The 15551-nt window shown below is 43.4% G+C and overlaps 1 long non-coding RNA gene across 1 annotated transcript; it reads right to left on the minus strand.

Moving 5' to 3' along the window:
- Window positions 1-673: 673 nt before the first annotated feature.
- Window positions 674-14985, minus strand: LOC118915073 (uncharacterized). The gene is made up of 3 exons (XR_005025874.2): window positions 14648-14985; window positions 5802-5887; window positions 674-1202 (listed from the first exon to the last, which is right to left on the minus strand). It is a non-coding gene; the product is annotated as an uncharacterized LOC118915073 (long non-coding RNA).
- Between the last annotated feature and the right edge of the window lie 566 nt (window positions 14986-15551).

Below are 15551 nucleotides of genomic sequence, written 5' to 3' on the forward strand. Positions count from 1 at the left end.
TCTGCTCGTCACCCAGAGATGGAGCGCAGCGAATCACGGGCCCCCAGAACCTCCTCAAACCCCTGACAGGTGAGGTCTGCAGGGAGCGCTGGGCAGCCTGCTCAAGGGTGACCACACACGGGGCGATGCTTCGGGATGGGGCTCTTGCACGGCCACGCCGACCAGTTGGAGCAGGCTGCCTTCTGAGAAAGGCTTTGAGATGAAAGCACTGTTTGTCTGACTGGTCACCATGGCCGGACAGAAGCCCGCCCGCCACTTGTCCTCTGAAGGGCCGCGGCAACTCCCGGCTCCCTGCGGGATTGCTGGGGGTCCCCACTGGCACTGCGCCGGGGTCCTCCTCTCCCTCCGCCCCGTCCTGCTTCCTTCCCCGCCATAGCTGCTCCCCAGCCCGGTCCCGGTTAGCCTGCTCCACAGCCTCGGAGTCTCAGCCTCTTTCCCAGGAAATGTGACCTGTGACCGAGGCTCGGGAACTTGAACACTATCTTTGAACAGAAAGTGGAGGAGCCGGGATTCGCTGCTGCCTCTGTGGCTTCGAGCCTCCTCTGTCATTATCAGCAACAGTGCATTCCAGACTGTTCCAGTCAGTGAGGCAGCAGGAAACTTCTTGGAATTTCTTAGCAACCCAGAGCATGAGAGTGGATGTGGCGATGGATAAGAAAAGGCGAAGCGGTGGTATTTTCAATTATAGAAAACACTGACTGTCCACCCCCCCACCACCGATACCCAATGACGGTGAAGGTGCTCCATCCAACATGTATTTTGAAAAGAAACTCGTAATATTTTAGAGTGTGACTTATATATTTTTTTGCTACAGATTCTTAGTGCTTTTGCAAAAAATGTATAATGGCTAATTTTATATAAAACTAAAAAAAAACTATTTCCAGAAAAGTTCTGGCTTTGGGTGGGTTTTTTCCATCAAGTCTGTTTTTATATATTTTAGGATATCATTTATATGGTGGGATAAAGCGACTTTTTGGGAGTCTAAATATGTGATCCTCCTAATCTCAATGATACACTTGTGTTTATATCCAGATGCTTTGAAGTACACTTGCCTCTGGCTTCAGCCTGGATCCCAGACCCAGTAGTTCCAGAAGCTGGCGATATGGTAAATAGACCCCCCAGACTGGGAGAGGGAACACAGAAATTCTTCAGGTGTTGGAAGCATCTTTCTGAGGCAGTGTCTCGAGTGGCTAGAGAGGAATCTAGGAGACAAAAGAGTGGAGTCACCATAGAAGAATCTTATGGAAAACTAAAACCAAATAAAGCATCCAAGACTGGAAGAAAAGAACTAATTCCAGATTCACATAATGTCTATGGGTCCTTACTGTACATCAGGACCCACTCTAGATGTATGTTTGCAAACTGCAACCTCACGACACCTCTATATGAAAAGGGGTACAAGATTTACCTTAGGGTGTGAGAACTGAGATTCAGGACAGGTAAGAGACCCCCCAAAGTTTACACTTGTGAGTTACAGAGTGAGTACCCCCACCCTGATGGACCAACTCCCAGTGCTATGCCCAAAAGCAAGAATTCATTTTCAACGTCATTGAAAATACCACTGAAGAAAGAAATATCCAGTTCTTTAATAGTCTTACTCTTTCCGTCTGGAGATGCAACGTTGTAACTCTTGTTACATTTGACCAGGCAAATGGACTCCAGGTTATCTGTGTAAAAGCATCACCCACTCCGGAGGTATTTGTAAAAGCCTACATTTCTTCTGCTCCCCCAGAAATCATTCAGTCCTCCTCTGTGGCACTAATATCTGTGACTGGACTCTACATTATCAGCACTGATGTAGAAGATGTTACTAAATTTCTAGTTTGCACAGCATTTGTCAGACAAGTTCCAGCCTCCCCTAGAACCAATGAAAATAGTACTATATTGGTTCTGAGTAAGGAATGATTACAAGAAAGGCCAAATGATATCTCTACTAAGTATTAGTGACTCAGTGAGTTTTACTGATGCAAGGTTGGCCTCTTTCTATTTCAGAATCTTGGGTGCCCTTGCTATGCATCAGAGCAAATGTTATCTAATCTCAAACTGAAGTCTACAAGAATTCAGCTGAATCCCATCAGGCCAAAATATGAGGCAGGACATTGGAATATTATTTTTAACTTTCATATTCTTTGGGCAATGTCTCCTTGAGCATTTAATCTCGCCAAGTCTCAGCTCCTTCATCTGCTGAACGGGGATGTCTGTAGTAGCTCAGTTATCCTGCAGACCTCATGTGAGTAACAAATGATCCCTTTGGTTGCTGGTAATATATTTGCTGAGCAACCTTGAATAACTTACACTGAGTATTGGCTGCTTCGTGAAAAAAATTTTGAATCATGTTTCCTCCCGATCTCCCCATACTCTACAGGCTTTGAGAGTTGTCTGTTGTCCAGTACAACCACCTGGACTTGGTCCTCGAGGCCTTTCATGACCTGACTTCAACATTCTACCTCTCTAGGCTCTGTCAGTACAACATTCCTTCTTAGCACAGTCCAAGGCACACTATTCCTGAGACCAATTAATGACTTTCCTTTTGCACTGTTCTGTGCAATCAGCATCCCCTGTGACTAATGCCCTTGCCCTTGCTTCTGTGTCTGCCTAGTAAAATTAAGTTCATAATCAAAGCCCAATTTTCAAATGCCCCTTAGAGAAACTTTCCCTGACCCTCTCTTGCCAACCCTTGAGCTCCATGGCACTCTGCTCATATTGCCAACCAAGACCAAAAGCATCTGGCCATACTCAAAGCTGCAATTAACAGAATCATGATCCATCAACTCAGGTCTCCTGGCTGCCTGTCCTGCTCTCTTGGCTCAGATGCTTCCGAGAAAAAACACAGTTATTCTAGGAACTGTGGGAGACTGATGAGCACCCAAGACAGTTATTCCATGTTTAACAAAGCTAATCTACTCTGCCATTCTAATAAAACTGTGGAAATGCAATTGACTGGCCCCTATGACTCACTCATGCTGGCTCTGTATCCTCAGATAAGGCAAAGAGAGGTGGGTACAGTGCTTATCCAGATAATAAACAAGGACAAAAATGAACTAAGGGGCTGTAATTCCATCAAGAGTCTCTGATAGCAACAGAAACACCCAAAGCAGGCTTCTGTGGTCACAGAAACGACCACCTCAGTAAAACCATTAGTCCTTACAATATTTGGCTTTGATTCTAGCAGAGACAAGACTCACCAGATAAGGCCACTGGCTGCAGTAACAGGTGGATTTGGGCAGCCTAGCAGTCCACAAATAGAAGATTCACTTTATGGGAAGAAATGCAATATATCCAAAGCAAATAGAGCAGAGTAGAGTAGAGAGGTCTGTAAGATAGTAGGAAGATATATTGATTTTCATATTTTAAAAACTGAAAACGTTGCATTTCATAAGTAAGTGTATATATATATATATATATATATATATATATACATGCCATTACCATTACAGCAACAATTAAACTAAAAAAAAAAAGATTCACTTTATGTCAATGAAAGCAAATGAATCCCAGTTTAATGGCACCTTGAGTCCACAACCTCAAAATAGAATCACCTCTTCTCCAATTAGAGCAAATGCCTGTGTGCAGAAATAGGAGCACTGCAGGATGAAAATAAGGCATAGGAAGAAAGATTTTGCCATCACATCCAACTAACCATAAATTCTCACCTGGTATGGGATGCCAAGAGGATCTATAGGCACTGAGAAAGGGACCAGAGCAGTGACTCTGCCTTAGAATAATAATGTGGAGTCTTTTGCATAACATTGTACAACAATTATCTTGATGGATCCTCACAAAATCCATAAATGTAGGCAAGCGAGCAGCATAATTGTCCTCATTTCACACAGAAGAAAAACGAGGCTCAGAGATCTTGAATGAATTCCCCAAAGTCAGGCAAAGGAGACACGCAGGGCTGGAAACAGTGCTGCTCCAGTACAATTTCCACTCCACCAAACAGCCCTTCTAGCCAGGGGGTTTCATGCAACATCAAACAGAGACAGAGAAAATCAGAAACAGTGAATGTCTATAGAAGAAAATAGAAAGTTCTGCATTCCAAAGGAAACTGTTTCTGAAGTTATCAGGCAATAATAATAATAAATACTCACCTTTATTATTATTAATAATAAAGCTGGACTAGTTTTTCCTATCTATAATTTTGGTCTTCACTCTCCACAGGATGTGTTTTACTAGGGAGGGAATACAATATATTTGTATTGTATGGGATCCGATGGCAGAGAGTTTTGGGTTAAAATACCAGCTCTGTATTTACTAGCTCTGTGGCTGTGGGCAAGTTACTCAATCCCTTTGAATCTGAATTTCCTTATGAAACTAGGGATGATTATTCACCCCAGGATAGAGTAAGGAGGAAAGAGAAGAGCATTTGAAAAGTGCTGAACAGAGTGGCCCTGGCCTAGTGGTGCTCACGTGTATCTGGATCTAGAGAAACAAACTCCCTGACAAGTCTCATCAGCTAACAGTGAACAAGTCACCCACAAGCACTTTCAAAGGGTGACTCATTTCAGTGTGCCCCCCCCCCCCAGGGCGCCGCTCTCTGTGCGCCATTTCACACTTTGTGAAAAAGATACATGTTCACGATCAGGAAATCAAACCATTGTCTTCAGGTCTCTGCCATTGGGCCAGGAAATAAGTCAGTCTTTCTATCCACCAGCCAAAGATAAAGGACTGCCTTTCTTCGTGAATGGAGTTATTGCCTTACTAGTCCAAATGAAACACGTCCTAAGTATCATCCCTAATACTATGGAAGCACTACATGTCAGTTAAGAATTTTTGAACACCTGCTAAGTGCCTGTCTCTCTGTAAAGCACTTCTACTCATGTGAGAACATTTGAGCCTTGAAAATGCCTCCACATGTAGCCTCTGGAAAGAATATTCTCTCTATTTTACAAGTTTGGAAACTCAGGCTTGTCGTTGTCAAGGGTCACGTGGTACCTACAGTACCTGAGCCAGGACTCCAAAGATCATGCTCCCCCCTTTCCTTTAGGACAGGGGCTCCCAAGTCACCATCACGTCAGCACCCACCAGCCAGTACCCCGGAGCGAGTAGGGACATCAGAGAGGTTGCCCCCACCACTGACTCACTACCAAGGGCCTCTGCAGCAGGCCTCCAGGCTCTGACACTTCACTTGTGAAACGGGACGGCACCTCACTTGGTTTGGGTTTAAGTCAGTATCAAATTTCTAAGTAGCCCGATTCATTTCAGAATTTCACATGCACTATAAGTTTCCCAGAAAGTCATTTGGAAGACCCTCCTTTCTTTAAGGTTGCTTTTTATTATTTTACTAAGAGAAAAATCTTCTTTTCACACACTGTTCTGGAGGGAACATTATGGCCAGGCTTTCTGCTAGGTCCTAGAGATCGAGAAGCCAAATGCACAGATTTCATCCCTGTGCTCACGGAGCCGACAGTCTAGGGGGAAAGAATGGACATAAACACTAAACTATAAAAGTGGTGGTACAACCAAAATTCTGATCACTGCCGCCTGGAAGTCTAGAATGCAGCAAGAGGGTTATCAGGGGATACTCCCTAATTCCGGGGTCAGCGAGGGCTTCCCTGGTATTTAAAGTTATGGTTAAGGAGAAAACGGAAGGATGAATACGAGTTAGTCACTTGAATGGGGTAACAACACTCCAGGCAAAGGAAACAGCTTTTGCAAAGCCCTGGGAGCAAGAAGGAGCTTGACTTCTTTGAGGAAGTGAAAGAAGGCCAGGGTAGCTATAGCACCGAGACCCACAGTGGAAGGAAAGGATATGAAGACTGGGCCACCAGGAAGACAGCACTGCTTTCAGAAGCACTAACCTGTGGTGGCTTTAGTCATTGTGAAGGCCTGTGTTCAGCCCAGTACACATGCCAGTTAATGTACTTGATATTTACAGAAGTCAGACCTAAACAAATGAAGAGCGCGATTGGTTAACATTTCCTTCTCCCTCTCTTTCCCTTTCACCTTCCTTTTCTTGTTGATCATCATCTAACTTTCTCATTAGGGCAGGACTAGTAGAGACAAAGAGTTTCCTTAGAAACCGTAGGCGTTCCGAGGGTACAAACTTCCTTGAATATGTTCTGGGGATCTAACACTAAGGGTGACATGAATACTGTGTTGTGTACTTGAAGCTAAGAAAGTAGACCTTAGAGAAGTTCTCACCACACACACACACACACACACACACACACACACACACACACACAAGGTCACTGTGTGAGGAGATACATGTATACTAACCTTACTGTGGTAATCATTTTGCAATATATAAGTGTATCGGATCATCACGTTGTACACCTTAAACTTACACCAGGTTATATGTCACCTACATCTCTCTAAGACAGGAAAAAAATAAAACTCAAGAATAGTAAAGAAGAAAGGAAGGAAAGAAGAAGAAGGGGAGGGAGGAAGGAAGGAAGGGAGGAAGGAGCTGTATGTACTGCACAGGCTCATGTTCTTGTGTCCAGGGGAACATGGAATAACATGAAGCAGCCAGTAAACTTCAGGGGTTTTTTTTGTCTTCCACAAGCAGAAGTGTTTTAAAATCTCAGAGCACTTGCAGGATTAAATGAGGTAAGTAAGGTACACACATCTACCAAGTACAGTGACTGGCACTAAGGGTTATGTATTAATTGCTGCCTTCTTTCCTATCCAGGGGAGAATAGAAATGGCGACGGTTTATTGGTTGGGTCACACTGACTTGTGTAACCAACAAACCCTATACATAAAGCCTCAGACATAACGGAAGTTTGTTCCTTGCTCGTGTCATGTCTAAAACGAGTGTTCCTTATTGGTGGCCAGCTCCCTTCCACCCAGCAATAGAGGGACGCCCTCCCTCTCAAGGATCCACCATAGCTTTCTGCATCAGGCTGGCAGAAAGGACCAGATGTGGAGGAGGATGTCTGGGCCAGGCCTGAGTCTGGACCAATTGCATAACTGTACCTAAGTGCAGGAAATAGAGTCCAGAGAAGTACCCAGCAAGGAGAGAGAACAGGTGTATGTGACTAGCCGGCAGTCTGGGCCACTATATCAAGGTGACAGAGAGTTGTTTGTGACTAAATCCACTAAGCAGATCCATCTACCTGTAAACAGGTATTGCACACCTCCTTTCTGCAACGCCTCCCTGCAGTTCAGGTACAGATGTAGCGATGACAGTAAATATAAGACCATTATCTTTCTCCCAACTTGGAAGTTCCTGAGAACATATTAGAAGCCTGACTCCTCTGTCCTGTTTCTCTCTCCAAGCTCCCAGTCATCAGATTATCTGGTTTTCTCTCCTAAAATATGTGGAAATCCTTCCTTTTCCTCTGACGACTGCTACTACCCTTTATGGTCTGTCCTCCGAATCAAGGCAACAGTCTCCTTACCTCCCTGTTAGCCAGACTAGCTCCCCACTGACCCCCAGCTCCAGCCCACTCCCCTCCCTGACCAAAGGGCTCGCTCTCACATGCAAATCTCAAATGCAGTTGCCATTGGCCTGCTTCAAATCCCACTTGGCTCATCAGATTCTGCAGGAAAAAGTCCAAAGCCCTGAATTTAATAGCTTATAGGACCTGGCCCTGCCCCTCGTGAAGTCTCACCCTGTTCCAAGCCCTAGAGGGTTCCTAGCTGGCTAGCAGAACCCAACTACTTACATTTCCTGCCCCAAGGGCCACCCGACTGTTTCTCTCTTCCAAGTCTTCTTGGCCCCTGTCGACCTGCGGATGACATGCACATCTTTAAATCCCACCTCAGGCATCTCTGACTCCGGAAGCCTCTGGTGACCGTCACCTAGCTTCTCTACATTCTCAAAATCTCCTGTGCATATATTTCTCATTGAACTATAGCTGTAGTGTATCTGTCATCCATCTGCCCCACTATCCCTGAAAATCCCAGCAGGTAAGATGACTTGGACAGCATTGAATGTCATCCTAAAGGCTTAGAGGTTAATCCTATAATGTGGAGGAATACTGAGAATTTTTGATAAAGGAAGTGATACAATAGAGTCAATATTTTAGCAAAATAAGTCTAAGGAGATCATAAAGTAGATCCTGGGAAGGGCTGACTGGATACGGGACAAGAACACAGAAGGGAGGAGACATCAGAGTAGAATTTTTATACATCCAGTATTTGAGGATTTGGGTCCCACCTCTACCAGATGTCATCAATGTAACCTTGAGCCCACCGCCTCTTGGAGTCTTGTTTTATTTATGAACAAAATGGAAATAATAAATCATTCTGGACCATCTCACCAGATTGATTTGAGGACTTTGCAAGAGAATGAATGCTAACATGCTTTAGAAATTCCAGTGGAATCAGTAAGGCCAGGAGTGAAAATCCAAATAGACCCAAAGTGAGAAAGTCTCACCATGCCCTCATTGTCAAATAGAGCACCTTCTTGAAGTCAGGTAAGTCTCAGAACTCCCCAGGATCCCCTTGTGCAACGTGAGGCTAAGATTACCCCTGCCTGCCGGTTCCCTGAAAGCTAACCTGTGCATCTGAAGGGCTGTCATGTAGAAGAATGGCATTAACTCCATGAAGCTGTGGGACAGTTTCCAGGAGACAAATAGCAGCTCAACATAAGGAAAACGTTTCAAACTGTTGGAGCTGTCCAGAGGCTGTCTGGGGCTGGGTGTGGAGGCGGTGGTAAGCTCCATGAGATTGTAGAAGATGAGGCTACAGATGGAGACCTGGCTGCAGACTCCATGCACCAGCAAGGCTTGGGCCTATCCGTGTCTAAATTTCCTTCCAATTCTAAGACCCTACCTCAGGGTGCACCTCTATCAAGGTACATGGAGCTCAGATGTAACCATCAGTTTATGACACAAAATGGTGAATTAAGAGGTCATTCTCCTCCAGTAGAATAGGATCATCCTCAAAGCAGGGACTGGGGATCCTCAGTGCCTGTAACAGTTCCTAAAGCATAGACAACCCTCAGCAACTGTTGGTGGGAAGAATGGAGGGATGAATGGATTGTTCCGAGTTGATTGGAAGGACACTGAAACACCTCAGGGGAAATCTGATGGTGTCTTCAAGGCCTGTGAGTGGTCATGGTGATTATATTGGTAGTACTTTCCAGGTGGGAATTGTTCAACTCCTAGGAGTCCTGTTTTCAATGTTTTTAAATAACGGCTGTTGAAAGTGAGGCATTTGTCCAGGTTGCAGAGTGCCCAGGTTCAAAAACATTCAGTGTCTCTACATTTACCAGGAAGTTACAGCTTGGCATGGTCACTCTTCATCTCATATAGCAAAACCATCACCCCAGAACTTTGCAGAACACCAGTATGTGAGGTCATTCTATCTCCAGCTTGCAGACAAGAAGACAGGCTCAGAGAGGCTTTGTGACCTGCTCAATGGTGGAAGTTTATAGTGTCAGAGGCAGAATTTTGAGCCAGTTTCTGCCCAGCTTCCTGGCCATGTTCTCCCCACGGAGCACTTGGCTTCATTTCAGAAAAGGCCCCTCATTTAATGTGTGTGTCTCATCCTCACAGAGATCCTTGAGATGGGGTCTGTCCTGGACACCTACAATTCCCTTCCCTTGATGAGGACAATGCAGAGAGGGCCTTCTGACCACTCAAAAGACCCCAGGTTTGCTGAGAGGGTAGACGTGTTATCCACCACAGTGTTCCTGACCTCATGGACCTCCCAGCCCCTCTTCCAGCAGACTTGCCTTCTTACCCTTGGATGATACTATATAGAAGAACATCAGGAAGTTCCCAAGACCCCCAATTCTAGACTTCATATGTTTCTAGTGTTGACAACTTAATACATGTCCTCACTTCCTTTTATGGGGAAAGATAAGACTCTGATCGTAATCAGAGCACCAGGGTAGGAAATGCCACATTCCTCCATGTAAATATTTTACTAAGCTTTCTCCAGGCCATGCATCATTGTGCCAAGCCCCCTGAAAAGCTTTAGGCCCACAGATGCGCAGGTGAGATACCCTGGCAATGAATTATGAGAGGGCTTATTTAAAAATCAAGGCCAGAGCAGTGGATTCCAGGGGGCCCCAGCTCTACGCGACTGAAAGCTGTTCCGAGGAAACAGCAGAGTGTGGGTCTCATCCAGGGCTATTCTCTCCTAATCCCTGACAAAGGCCTTAGGAAAAAAAGTGACTGCAGTTATGTAGCTAATGTTCATGTCTTTTTATTAAGTGAGAAATCAGGAACAACCTGAAGGTCAATAAGGAATTACTTAAATAGATCCATCAATACAGTACGCAAGCAATAATAAAAATATCGATAACAATGGCTGGCAGTTGATTGCTGACACTGTGCCAGTAATCATTGAAGGTTCTTGTCAACTAATCACCTCATTTAATCCTCACAACAACATTCTCTTAAGGTCCCTTAAGATATTTATTACTCTGTCTTACAACTGCAGGAACTGAGGCAGGGAGATGTTGGGCAAGGTGGCCGGAGTCGCATAGTAAGCAAGTGTTGGAGCAGAAAACTAGGCAGTCACTGGAAATGACATTATAAATGAATATTTGTTGACTTAAAAATATGTTCATGAGAGTAAAGGGAAAAATGCAGCTTCCCAACTTGTGTGATTCCATTTTCTTCAATTAAAACAAATGGAGAACCACTTCACATCCATTAAGATGGCACTATTCTAAAAAAGCAAAAGCAAAAAAACTCAGAAGATAAGAAGTGTTAGTGAGGATGTAAAGAAATTAGAATTGTTGGTGACAATGTCAAATGGTCCAGCTGCCTTGGGAAACACTATAGAGGCTCCTCAAAATAGAAAAAGAGAATTACCACACAACCTAGCAAGTCCACTTCTGGGCATGTACCCAAAGCTATTGAAAGCAGGATCTCAGAGAGGTATTGGCACACTCATGGTTATAGCTTCCTTATATAACAGCCAAAAGTATTCCTTATATAACAGCCTGTTGGTATTTGTTTCAGTAGAAACCCAAGTATCCATCAACTGACGAATGTGTTGTATACATACAATGGAATATTATTCAGCCTTAAAAAGGAAGGAAATTCTGACACATGTTATAACATGGATGAATCTGAGGACATTATGCTAAATGAAATAAGCCCGTCACAAAAAGACAAATACTGTATGATTCCACTTCTTTGGGGTACCTAGAGGGGTCAAATTCACAGAAACAGAAAGTAGAATGGTGGTTTCTAGGGCCTGGAAGAGCAGGGATGGAGAGTTACTGTAATGGTAACATTTTTGTTTTGTAAAATAAAGAGTTCTGCAGAACGTTTGCACAACAATGTGGATGTACTTTACCCTACTGAACTACATGCTTTAAAATTGTTAAGACGAAACAAAAGAAGAGAAAGAATATATGGTTACAGAATTCATAAGCAAAACTCCAAAGGGATACGTTTCAGAGTTGAGAGTGAGCTGCATTGAGTTGTAGTTCTATAAATAAATATATCTACCTTTTGCTTACCTAAATTTTTAAAATTTTCTTTAAGGAATGTACATGGCACTTGTAATAAGATTTTTAAAAACTGTTTTCAAAACAAGAGAAAAGGAATGAGGGAGAGTGGAAGCCTGAGTACAGGGACAGGAATCTGTCCCTATCATGCAGGGGTAGCAGGAACCACAGCTTCTGCAGGGGAGCAGGTGCCAACCAGGCAGTCTGTGCACTCCTCAGACCAGGGCCTTAGGCTCAAAGACCCAGCCTTTGTGAGGCAGAGGGTACAGGAGCTGGAATAATCAGCAGCAAGGGGCCTTCCTCCATTAAAGAGCATGAATAGCCAGAGTAAAGAGTTAGAACTTTAATTCTGCATGGAAATAAGCACTGCCTTGGTGAACGTCTGCAAGAAGGATCTTGTAATACCTGTCTGAGCTAATACTGGAATTGGGGCCCATGGGCTAAGGAGAGCTGTGGGTGGGAATTAAGTCCCATCCCTGGCCCACTACCCATTAAGATATGGAATTTGAATCTTGGAAACCATTCAAGGGACCTTAGAAACCATTCATTCCAAATGCCACATTCTACAGAAATCAAGGCCTGTGCAGGTGACATAATTCACTTGGCATGACTTAGCCACATTTGTGGCAAACACTGGATTACATTCAGCTATCCTGAGCTATCAGTACATCCATCTATCCATGCTCACATGCACTATTCGTTCTTCTGTTCTTCACTCACACATTTCAACTTCAGATTTACACCAGGCTGAGAGAGGTGATTGCCATCTTTTTATCCCCTTCAGTGCTCCATGCAGAGGTTATCTGCAAAGGTTGTGCAATACAGTAGAAATTTCAGATGCAAGTTTATGCGTTGCCACATTTTCACTTCTCTTCACCATCACTGTGTTTGCACTATTGTTCATTCTTTAATCTATTTTGCTACAGTCACCTCATAAATAACCCACCCACCTGCATGAGAAAATCTCAGATATGGACTGCTACAGGATCAAAATCTTCTATGTGAGCCCTGTCTCTTAAATAAAATTTTTTATTCAAGGATTTGTTGTGCTTGTGTTAACCAAGCCCTACTTTTTCAGGACCTGGAGACAGTCTGGATGCCTTAAGCTAGACATTATAAGACCTGTTAGAAGTACAGCTCTACAGCTAGACAGAGCTTGGTCAAATCCTGGGTCCACCACTTTCAGCCATGTGACTTCAGGCAATAATTTAAACTCTCTCCACTTGAGTTTCCTCTTGTATGAGGATCTCAATACCTGTTTCACATGTGCATTATATTGCATGGACACCTCTTAGCAGCAGAGGTTGAGTAAACGTTAACTTTTCCATCCATCTATATGTAGTTTGTCTGAGGATTTTAAAAATTTAAAAACCAACTGTTTCTTTTCTCAAGGGTAGCTCTGAAGGTCAAGGAACAAAGATAAATGAGGGCAGAGTTTTATTCTTTGGATTAAAAGAAGGAAGTAGTTTAGCTACATTGAGCTAGTTTAGAACAGAAGCTGGCAAACTGCAGACCCTAGGTCAAATCTGGCCTGCGCTGCCCTCAGATTTTTGTAAATAAAGTTTTATTGGAACACAGCCACTATCATTTATATGCATATTGTCTATGCCTTCTTTCTTTATGACAAAGTGGAGTAGTCAGGACATTGTATAACCCATAAAGCCAAAAATGTTTACTATCTTCTTCTTTACATAAAAAGCTTGCCAGCCCCTGGTTTAGGGTATTTGTGCTATTTTATCAGGAGATGATTGACACATGTCATTTTCCTCTCCAGGTCTCCAAGATGAAGTGGTGCCCAATGGCAAGGACAGCTGAAAGAAAGAGGGTCTTAGTTCTAAAGCGGTGTAAGAATCACCGTTTGCCCAACTCCTTCCACCCTCCTATATACTAGTTACTGGTGTCAAGTTGCACAAAACCAGAATGCGGTTTTCAAGTGGCAGGTGGTGGGGAGACTTAATTGGTTTCTACTAATAGATAAATTTGTTAGATGCTAAACAAAGAATAAAGAGCCAATGACTCTAAGAGGCCAATAACTAAGATTCAGTCTATCTGAGTGGTTAACCCTATGATACTGAAATGACTCATCAGAATCTATGGCTTTACTACTACTGATTTCATTGGTTTCTGTCCCCGTTTGTTCTCTGCATTCATTCTACAAGTAGGTTCTGATACATGCCAGGGTTAGCTTCAGCGGCTCTTGATTCATCCTCAGGGTTTTTCTTTTCAAGAGCTTTCAGCTTCTCTTAGCAGTTGAAGAAACTATGAAAGTTTTCGCATTATTTTAATCTGTGGGCTTAACCTCCGAGCTATTGATTTGGGCAATAATAGGAACAAGGTGCTTAGAGCGTCAAGTGCAGAGTGTTAACTTGATCTGGATGTTTCCAAGTTTGGAAAGGGAGAAAGGAGGTTCTCTGGGTATATCAAGCAGAAAGGGGCTTAATACAGGGAATTGAAAGTTTACACAATTGTGGGATGGCTTATAGCCATGTTGGTGGGGAAATCTGCCAGAAGTGGCATTCAGGAAGCTGCTACCCTCGCCATCCAGGAAATACTTCTAAAGTGGACAATTCTCAAGAGGATGAGTGAAAGGAAGCCACCAGCAACAACCCACATCTACTGACACCTACTCGCTGACCTCTGTCACTGAGAATGACTTCTGCTCCTCCCTGGCCATCAAAACACCATATTAGCACATCTCCTTAGCAGAATCATGAACTCTGTTGGCAAAAGTCTAAGGAATATGGTCCCAGGCTACCTTCTCCCATGAAGGGGAGTATGTAGAATGAAAAAGGGGATAATGTTGAATTGACAGTATAGAACCCTGGTTTTGGAGAGATTCAGGAAGACTTTCTAGAGAATGTGATGCCAGAGACTGAGTTTTGAAAGATCAAGGTTGGCCAAGCCCTGGCTTTGGTCAATGATTCATCAAAGGAGTTTCCCTTTCTAGGCTGCAAGAGCCTGAGTTAGGGAAGTGCCACCTTCCTAAGAAGTGTTCATGTTATGCAACCAAATGAAGAGGTAGCTATAAATAGTCTACTTTCTCACCATTCTGTTCAAAATGGATAACTGCAAGCAACTTTTCCTTCCTGGAGAAATCAAGTTATGAGTTAAAAGTTCCTAAATCAAACAGTAATAGCCCTCTTCATTGGAAATATAAATGGGGGTGGATTTTTCTCAAAAAGTATTTCATAAGCAGTTTGGAACTGTTGTGCCAAGGGAAGGAGATTTTCCAACTACAATGGTTGTCAGACAATGCACAGAGCGAGACCCTAGCCTTCTTACCTTGATCTGACCCCCTCTCCTCACTGACACCAGCCTCCCCTTTCCTTTTCATAGGCATCAGGAACTTTCCAGATAACCAGGTAGTTCAAGCTTCATCTCATCTTTCCTTTAAAGTTCAGATTGACAGAACAGTATTGGGAACGTAAGGGTACAGCATCAGTTAAGCACATACTGTTTCTCTTGCTATGTTCAATGCTTTGTGCACTATGAATTGAATCCTCCAAAGGACCTCTGAGATAAGTCCATTATCCCCACTTTCCAGATGAGGAAGCAGAGGCCAAGAACAAAGCAACGTTTCTGAGGCCACACACTCATGCTTTCCTCCAGAAAAAATTGTGAGACTCCCCCCACGTTTCACTACTGAATTCCATGGGGTGTTTCTGGGCCACATAGAAGTCATAACATCCTCATGGTTTTGCAAATCCACAGATAAGCTTGGGCTCATCTCTCATGACTTCCTCCCTTCCTTCCCGCTTTGCCCCAGGAAAATGTGGGACAGCCAGATCTCACCATGGCCAACAACAATAGCCACAGCAGGGTTCCACCCCAACCTGACCCTCCCTCTGAGTCATTTCCCCACCAATATGAAAAAAAGAGACGGCTCCTTAGAGACTAGAACCCATGTAGATTTTCAAAATTTCAGGTGAAATCCATCTTAGAGTATTTTATTTCTCATTTGTTGTTATCTTCTTTACCTTTCATTGTTTATAAATCAAGTGAATATTCGTGTTAGAAAAAATAGGAAATACAGGTATATCTAAAGAAAAGTAAAATCTATGAACACATTACAAAGATAAAATTCACAGGTTCTCTTAAGGCAATGAGTTCAGTCTACTTTTCTTCTCCAAACCCATCTCATATACTTCCCAGTCTTTGTAAATAATTCTTGGAAGATTTGGGATCT

Source organism: Manis pentadactyla, chromosome 3 (assembly GCF_030020395.1).
Source record: "Manis pentadactyla isolate mManPen7 chromosome 3, mManPen7.hap1, whole genome shotgun sequence".
Classification (NCBI taxonomy): Eukaryota; Metazoa; Chordata; class Mammalia; order Pholidota; family Manidae; genus Manis; species Manis pentadactyla.